Source organism: Frieseomelitta varia, unplaced genomic scaffold, assembly GCF_011392965.1.
Source record: "Frieseomelitta varia isolate USP_RPSP 00005682 unplaced genomic scaffold, Fvar_1.2 scaffold_987, whole genome shotgun sequence".
In the NCBI taxonomy this organism is placed as follows: Eukaryota; Metazoa; Arthropoda; class Insecta; order Hymenoptera; family Apidae; genus Frieseomelitta; species Frieseomelitta varia.
The window spans coordinates 213,410-222,564 of NW_025110797.1; the positions used below are offsets into that span (position 1 = coordinate 213,410).

General features: G+C 45.7%; 1 long non-coding RNA gene across 1 annotated transcript in view; it reads left to right on the forward strand.

Moving 5' to 3' along the window:
• The window catches only part of LOC122538376, a 76,713-nt gene extending 73,767 nt beyond the window's left edge, over positions 1–2,946 (forward strand). The window contains exon 3 of the long non-coding RNA XR_006308845.1: positions 2,845–2,946. This is a non-coding gene — a long non-coding RNA (uncharacterized LOC122538376). The remainder of the gene's footprint in view (positions 1–2,844) is intronic.
• The last annotated feature ends 6,209 nt before the right edge of the window (positions 2,947–9,155 follow it).

Below are 9,155 nucleotides of genomic sequence, written 5' to 3' on the forward strand. Positions count from 1 at the left end.
GATCGCATTTATAACCGGGCGTTGTACGAAAATTTATTCGACCGTGATTCCGTTTATCTTCAACGCGCATTCACACGACGCGCGCACGCTCGCGCTGCATTTATACGCAATCAGACAACCAACTACAACCTCCAAGTATCCCTTGAACTTTCCCTTCGATCGTATTTTATCTCTCTCTCTCTCTCTCTCTCTCTCTCTCTCTCTCTCTCGTGGCTGCGAAACAACTCGACGCGATAGGAAACCGCGAAAATTACTATCAATTTAGCCGTGGCAAAGTTTCCGCGAAACTTCAAAATTCCGCGAATTTGCCAGTTACCGGCGCACTGGTTGGTGGAATTACTCCAGTTTTCACAGCGCTGGGATCATTACACTGCCGGAGAGCAGAGAGGCAGACGGTTATTAACATTCCCGGACGAGGCAATTTGTTCCATTCTTGCGCGAGTGCCGGGAGGATCGGCGACAAACCGTGCAAACTGTGCAACCCCTTATTAGCCTCTAGTGTCGCCAGAATTTCGGTGTTTTTGGCATTAATCGCCCGCTCTCCCCGCCTGTTCTGTTCTGTTCTGTTCTGTCTTTATTCTCGGCAAAACACGAGCTAGCTGGGACCGCGTTTTCTCTCTCCGGGAGACGTCGAACGCCACGACACGCTTTCACGGTCGGGTGAAAGGAGCTCTTCTAGGGTGAAGAGCGAGAGAGAGAGAGGGAAGAGACAGACGCAGGAAGACGGCGAACGCTCGTCCTCAAAGGTGGAATGCCGCAGGCGTTCGTACACGCTCATCCTGATAGCATGCAACCACGTCAGTCAGTAGCTACGGCTCTCGTTATTCGTGCGGCCGCGCACGTCCCCGAGAATTCTGTTTATTCAAGCATCTGCCAGCCCCATCAACTGACCGCCAAGTTTCCCCCGACATTGTTTCGGTTTACTTTTCTGCTCCGTTTGCTCGCGCTTTGTCCGCCTCGGCGGCGACAACAACGACGACGACGACGACGACGACGACGACGACGACGACGACAACGTTGACGAGGCGACGAGCAAACGTCTCTGAATTTCGCAGCTTACTCGCTAGCGAGTGAATTCAACGTCGAGGATAGTGAAACGCAGAGGGAGGTTCCTGAACTCTTCTCCACTTTACGATTAGGTTGGTAACTCGAATCTGAGAACACGCGAGAGTTATTTCTCGTCTGTGACCAGCGAACGACCGTCACGATGGGAGTGGTCTCGTTGAATTTCAAGAAATAAATGCGCGACGTTTAATTTCGACGGGCTAGTTTGGTAGAATCGTCAGAGACTACGAGTCTACATGTTGTAAAATACCTAAATATCCATACTGGTCGGAAAGAAAAGACGAGAGACGTCGTGCGTTTCCTAAAGACTATTAAATAGAATATTAATTTGTTCTGTAATAATTCTTTCTATTTATTTTGTTCATGTTTGTCCACGACATAAATATAACAAGAGTATAAAAATTGTCTTTGCTAAGTTTACGTTAAAATGTTAAAATGAAAAATAAGTCAATTTCATTTAATTCGCATTATCGTCAAGGGGTTAACGACTAAAAATGAAGATTTACGAATAGGAAATTATCAAAGTGTTACGTTCAAAAGAGTATCGGTTAACTAGGCTCGACTCTAAGTCGAACGGAGTAAAATTTAAAGACGAACCTCTTGCCACGCACGTCGAGAATTTTTTGTCCCAAGTTGCAACATTTCCTCCGTTTTAAGTATATTTAAATGCAACCCAGGCAAAATAAATGACAAGTTTAATAATTTCTATCCAGTGATATCACGAAAAAAGCGACGACTTTATTGTGTACGGTTCGGTCACTCGTTATGGTCCGCGAACCAGTTGCCAGCGCAAGGGGTTGAACGCTTGTCATCTTTTCGATTTTTTTGGGGGGGTCACGTTCTTGTACGAGTCTCGGTCACAGTTTTCGGGGAATTTTGGGAATTTAGCGTGACAATTGCGCAGAGTCTCGAGCGAGAATTAAGAATTACAGAATTACAAGAGCGGTCGAGAATATTTTAAAGCGGTAACACTCGGTGAATGGAAATTTTTCTGCAGTCGGGAGTAGCCTTCGCCGAAGGCCCGACTTTTGCTCGGGAAACTAATTCGTCATAGTGACGTAACCCGATTAGCTCATGCTCGTTAACACTTGGTCAGCCAATATATGGTCAGTTATCGATCAAGGCCTGACGAAGACGTGCGCCTGACGGGCCTCTGTTCAAATACAGGCGCAATTGCCATTGCGTGGCCGGCTATTTATACTATACTGGGAAAAACCAGGATCGTTACGAAGTCGAGAATTCGCGGGTTCTTCGTCCCGTATCCTGCCATCTATCATTTTAGCCAATTAGCAATTTCGACGATGCCGCGCGGTTTATACATAAAACGCGCGGGAAAATAAATTGATCGATTCCGCGTTAAAAGCAGGATCGTTCGTCGCAATTTCGTTGAATAGAAAATCACTTTGCCGATCGAATTGAAGGTTTTCGTTCGATCTTCGTGCAGCCAGATTTTTAACAGCCAATCCCAATTCGTCCTTGTCCTTTTATTGTAGACTCGTGTTCAGCGGTGAAAATTGAAACGAAACACTTGGTCCCGAGAATTTGGCGCGACCGATCTCGTTTTTAATTGCCCGCTGCCCCAAAGGACCGCGTGGCGAATGGTCGTCCAAAAGTTCATCCAAAATTCATGTCGTCTACCAATTTACTCTCGATTCTCGATAAATTATTCCCTCGAACGTGGTCGAAACTTCAGGGAACATGTCCCTAAACCTTACCCGGTGCGTTAGAGAGAACGGTCGAAGAAACGGCGATAAACACGTTTTACATTTCTGATTGCAGAACATCCTGGACAAGTTCAACCCAGGGGCGAGGCAGCTGATCAATGCCGGCAAGGCATATCTGAAGGCTCTTCACGGTGAGTGAATCAAATTGAATCTTTAAGGGGAACAGATCGGGGACCGCCGGGGACAAAAAGACGGCGAAGTTCGCGAGACAAATAGTCGACAGACGGACGAGGATCGTGAAGTGTCGGGCGGAAGAGATGAACGGGGAGGAAGGTTAAAATGAAGAAAGAAAGGACAAACGAGCGTGGAGGAAGGTTTATGCCGTCTCCTGAGTCCTGTTTCAGGATCGAATTGCCAGCTCGTCAGAATTACACGCTGGAGGGGTGTCAACCTCCTATTTCATTCCTTCTCCCTCTCTCTCTCTCTCTCTCTCGTCCTTCGTCCTGTTTCTGTCGTTCGACAAGCATCGTCGTTTCCTTCTCTTTTTTTTTTTTTTCGTCGACTTCTCCAAAACTCTGGCTCTGCCTCTTCCCACAGGATGTGTAAACAGGGTTCATCGGGACCCGTCCCTCTGCCGGCCTCGTTCAATTGAAACTCTGGCTTCGTTTAAATTAATTTTTCTCGCTGATCGTTTCAGACAGAAGCGCGTCCCCGGTGACGAAATTTCTCTCTCGTGGAAAGAACTTAACGAATTTTAAAGTAACATCGTAGTACCGGTTACTACAATTAATCTGTAGTAATAATTTCAGCTATGTTTAAATATAACAGATGGCCTGTTTGTTGATCACAGAAGTATGATAAAATATGAATGTGACGCGACAAGTCCAACGTAGGCATGGAGCGCTTTTCTTTTTCAAAAAGAAAAAAGACCAAAGAGAGTTGAAAGAGAATTGTTAAAAAGTGTCGCACTGTGTTGTTGAAAGAGTTTATTTGAACTGTTAATTCGTGTAATTTATTGTATTGAAAGTAATCTGTCTTGTTTAATTATTTACTTTCATTAAATTAAAACATTATTTATACTATATCTCTACAATATATACAATAATCTTGATTGTTATTCTCCAACGAAATGAAATTCTATGCGTGGCCGAGATTCGCAATTAACGAGTGTATTTCCTATTCACTTGGCAGCTCGTTGATTCTTTGATCGAGGTACAACGATCGAATTCCTATCTATCCGAGGAACTATCGATCCGTACGGAGAATTAATTGCCACTTGCAGTTAGTCGATGAAGCAAACATTAATTATTCGATTTTTCATCCATCACCTCCTGCCAGCTTCGATCGATCCATTTCGAGAAATAACCCACTAACCTTGAAAGAAATTTCGCTGCTAGACGTCGACCGAGAGCAGCCATCGTGCATGCCCGATTCTCGGTATTATCTCTCTCGGGTATGGAAGATTAATCCCGACCGCAGGTGCAGCAGTCGCGTACGCGAACGATAACATAACGGAACTCGAAACTCGGTTTAAGCTGCCGTTTAAAAGCGGCGCGCGGTTTATAGAGACAGCGACGACAGCCACGTGTTTTCCACGCCGTTCAGCAATCACGACCGAAGCAGCAACACACCGAAGAGGCAATTGTCTCGCAGAGACCAACAAAGATTTAAGTTACGTCTTTGGGCTTGCGCGCGCGCAAGAAAAATCGCGTTTCACGCGAACCTCACTTCCCGATTTCGGTCAGACATCGATTGTTTAAATTTCAGGAGACAGGACGAAGTTTCCTCGGGCAAAGTGGCAGAAAAATACGCGACTCGTTGAAAAATTTAATCGCGCCGAACCGTCGAGTGACGAAATACCTTGGAAAAACAAGAGGATACTGGACGCAGCGCGGGAAATATTTGGCAAGCAGGCGACGACACATAGTCGCGGGGGCACATTACGCGCGACAAAGGGCGGCCATTGTGTCCCCGTGGTTTTTATCCATTTCTTTTCTTCTTTTTTTCTTGTCGTTCGACGTTCGCGGGGACCATGTGAGCGTCTCTCTAAATCTCGGCGCGCGCGTACGTTCCCGCGGTCTATTATGGCTGATAACGAAACGCGGAGGGGTGAGGGGGCAGGAGGAGGAGGAGGAGGAGGAGGAAAATCGTTATACAGCGTCAGAGGCAGCGTGTAGCGCGGCGAGAGAGAGCAGTGTAGCCTGGCTCCGGCGAGCTTCGAGCCAGCTGGAAAGCTCCGACTCGTAAGCGGAGCTTAAATCTGGCTTTGTCACGGTGAAGCGCACACGTGGAATCACACGGCCGTCGGAGGTGATGCTTGTGCACCCTGGTTCGCCAAGGGGGTGCGGACCGATCCTCCGGGGTGGAGGGGCAGGTCAAAGAGGGAGAGAAAGCGAAAGGTTGAACGAAGCACGTTGGGAGGGAGAGGGTGTGGGCATGCAAGTAGCAAAGGGAAACGCAGACAGACGCGGAGAGTGCGAGAGCAGGATTGCCGGAGAATAACGGAGGGAGTGTGGGAACGGATTTGAATAGAAATAGGGGGCAATGTTGTAGGAGAAACGTTCGTTCGGAGCGAGAGACGCGCGGAACAGGTCAACGCGGAGACGTGGATGAAGAGATACGAGTCTGGAAGGAATCGACCGACGTGGTAGGTCGAGAGGGGAGAGGGAAAAAGAAGAAAGAGAAAAGAAAGAAAAAAGAAAGAAGAAGAAATAAAGAGACAGAACGGTGAGTCATTGTCGTACGAGAACGGGGCGGGTGGCCAGAGGCGAGAAAAATGGTCTGTAATGAGGGTCAAAACGAAGACAATTAGACGAGGGGGAGAGATAGAAAAAGGGAAAGCAGGGAAAGCAGCGGCGAGAGAACCAACTCCGGAGAGGAGTATGTACGGGGGCTATTGAACGCCGGTGAAAGAAATACGGCGGAGATCGAGTAAACGGGGAAGCGGTGTAGAAAATTAGAGGCGATGACGGTATGCGAAAGGAAAGTCGGTAGCCCACCGGGCTGGAAGAGAGGAAGCGCTTGAAAAATAGCAGGAAATTAAAAATAAGAAGCTAACACGAGGAGGGGGGGAAAAAAGAAAACAGGAAACGATAAGGGGAACATTTATACGCTGTTTATCGTGCTCCTGGGTGCTTTTTAAAAGGAAAAACTGGGATAAAGTGAAGGAAGGCTGAATAAAATGCGAAATATGCGCTACGAAAGTGTCAACTGAAGATAACGGGCGTCGTTGAAACAGGAGAGAAACAGAAAAGTGAAGAAAACCGAAAGGATCTGGCGAGAAAGAGTTGAAACGAAAACGAGGAACCCAGTCGCAGCGAATTCCACGAGATCCGTAGGATTAAACAGAGAGAGAAAGATAGAAATATGCGCGAGAAATGAGATACAAAGAAGTGGAAAAAAAAAAGAGAGCAAACGAACAACCAAGAGGAACGGAGGAATTTAAAGACAAGGTGTTGATGAGACAAAAGAGAGAAAAAGAGAGACACTGTTTAATGCCGGAATATGGATTAGATGAGAACAAGGATAATGGAGAGTGCCAGGATGAGAAAAGAAAGGAAAAAAAAAAAAAAAAGAAATACGAAGAACAGTGCAACGAGGAAAAGGGTAGAAAGGAAAGATCGGGCTCAGGATTCAGCTGACATCGGCTAGAAATATCGACGTATTTATTCCTGCAAATTTATGGTGACCACCGAATGGATGATCGTGAAATTTTTGTCGAGGGTCGAACGTGCGTGGATTTGAATAAAACATTTTCACGATTCGCAACAGTAGCATCCCGATAATACACGATCAGCAAGATTGTAATGATCTTTTTCTTTTCTTCTTTTCTTTTTAACCCAATGTAAACGCGTATCTAAAATATATAATTTTTCTCTGTTTTTCGACGAAGGAGATTTTTTTTTTTTAAGTTACATTTCCGCCTCGCGACTTGACACTTTCGCGAATGTACATTCACAACAATGAAGCGCAAACTCCCGTATCTCTGGGTTCTAGAACTAATCCGCGACACTTTCTATCTTTCTTAGCACGCTCGTAAATATCTCTCCCTTAAACGTTTCCTTTCCCCCGCGTGTTTACTCTGTAAACATACCTAATAAATTCTCGTTGCAATCGTCATACCTACGCAAATACACGTCCCACCATGGGATTTCTTCCTCTTCCGAAAATTTATGCCATCCACGCCTACGACGAACGCGTTATCATCGCCAATTCCTTTTCAAAGATCTCGAGCAAAATAAAGAAAGAAAGGCAGAGGAAGAAAAAGGTCGAACTCTCGTCAAATGATCCCCGCGCGATTACGTTTGGCAGACGATGTTTAATTCGAAGGAAGCATTCTTCGGAATACAAATGACGGCTGAGAATACAGAGGCGAATGAAAACGCGATTCTGACATGAATTACGTCTCCCCGGTTAATCGGCTCTGCGAACGCTACACTGCGAAAACGCAATGAATTATGCAAAACGTACGTAGCTAGTCGGCAGCTCGTAACCTCGTTATCGCAAGCTATTAATCGCAATTCACGAAATTCTCTCGAACCGTGGTAATTCGCGGCGAACGAAAGAACCCAGACGGGGTTCCTTGGTCGACGTTCTCGAAGCATCCGAACACCTTTCGTAAGATGCAAATTCGTGTCTCGATTTGACAAAATATCGTTAGGCTGGAGGAAATTACGAGACACCGTCTCCTTTGACAGAAACTTCTTAAATTTAACTTCCCTCCTCGATAGCATAAAAAAATTACCACATTCCATTTCCATTAGGAGAAACGTTTCCTTGTGAAAATTAAGAAAAATTCCCTGCTACAAGCTCAAGCTCTTTCTCGATATTTTCGCGAGTCTGCGCTCATATTATAAAAATATCAAAGAAAAATACAACGCTTTCGCAACATGTTTCGCAATTTCCTTACACGAAACGCATAATGCCGAGCGATTGTTCAGCAATTTGCAAAATTCTTTAATCGCTACTTAACGAAACAACGTCCTCTGGACGTTGACTCACTAGCGAGCGAAGAGCGTTTTAAAAGCGCGATTCACACACAGTCGATTCGTCGCAAATCCAATTAAGTTCTTTGAGCTGCGGCTTTTTTTCCGTTCCCAGTGGCAGTGAATTCGATCCGCACCTTTTTCTCCACACAGTCGAGGAAATCATTAGGTACTTCTTGCGATATCACTGATATTTCAGCAGTAATTAGAGAGCATTTTGTCGAAAGTCGTCTACCACGCAGACACGCAAGAAACCCTTGACAAATTGCGTTTGCCTTCCTGCTATTTAAACAGCGCAAGAAAAGTACTTTCGATAAATTTTAAACAGCTGGCTGTGAAACATCGAGTGTCCTACGCGATTCACAGAACGATTCAGCAATTTCCAACTTTCCACCGCGTCGGATCGGAAGCATTTCTGCGCTTACTTGCACCCGCGGCGTTCCGTTGAACTGATTCGTAGCTTCGCCTACTTTTGCGTGCGAGTCGTGATGCACGTCGTTTCAATTTCTTTTCATCGGCGCTGCTTTGTCGAGACTAACAGAGATAAAACAAGATATTCCTTGTCTATTTGGTCGTGTATCTCGATATCGTGGTTTTCGAAAGAAATCGCTTATTGTTGGTGTCTTTGCGCACAGGGATAGAATCCCTAGTATAGCGAGTCTTATTTTTCACAAAAGTCCTCGCAAAGAAAGTTTAAAAATTTTGATTTATTAACTGGACCGTGGCGTAAATGTACGTACAGCGGCAACTGAAAATGCATTTGAAGACGTTGACAGTGATTATATGATTGATGTTGAACGTGAATTTCAGAGAGTAATAATAACTACTAACTATCTACTCGTGAGTAGAGCAAAGCGATATCACCGACACCAGAAGCAAAACTGACACAAAATTGTCAACGTAGCGCGGACTAGTTGGGACGAAACGATGAAAATTGCTCGGACCGCAAAGGATTGAAAGAAAAAAAAAAAAAAAAAAAAGAGTGCCTTGCCAAACAGATTCCCGATTCACGGATATAGAGAAGAGGAAAGATGATGTCGCTGACTTTGAATCTCGCAAAACTCTCGGTTAGCGCCTGGCAGGGGAGGAGGGTGGGTGAAAACGAAAGAAAAGAACGAGGGGAACAAAAAAAAAGGATGATGACGCGAGGCCGATGGGACAAGTTCGCCACTGTATCAGCAGAATAGCAAAGAGAGACACAGGCCTGTGCAAGCGCGTCCCTTGCTCTCGCGCCGGACTCTCGAATCCAATTGCGTCCTTTGAATCCCAGCATCTCTTCCCCCGCTCCCTCCCACCCCCCTCCCCTTTGTTCTCAAGTTTTCGTCCTTACGGAATTAATTCGTTCCGTTCCTTCCTTTACCAGTCGGAAGGAACTTGCCGATAGAGGCAATCCCATCCCCACGGCCATCTCCTCCACGCCATTACGCCGCGTCGTTTCCGT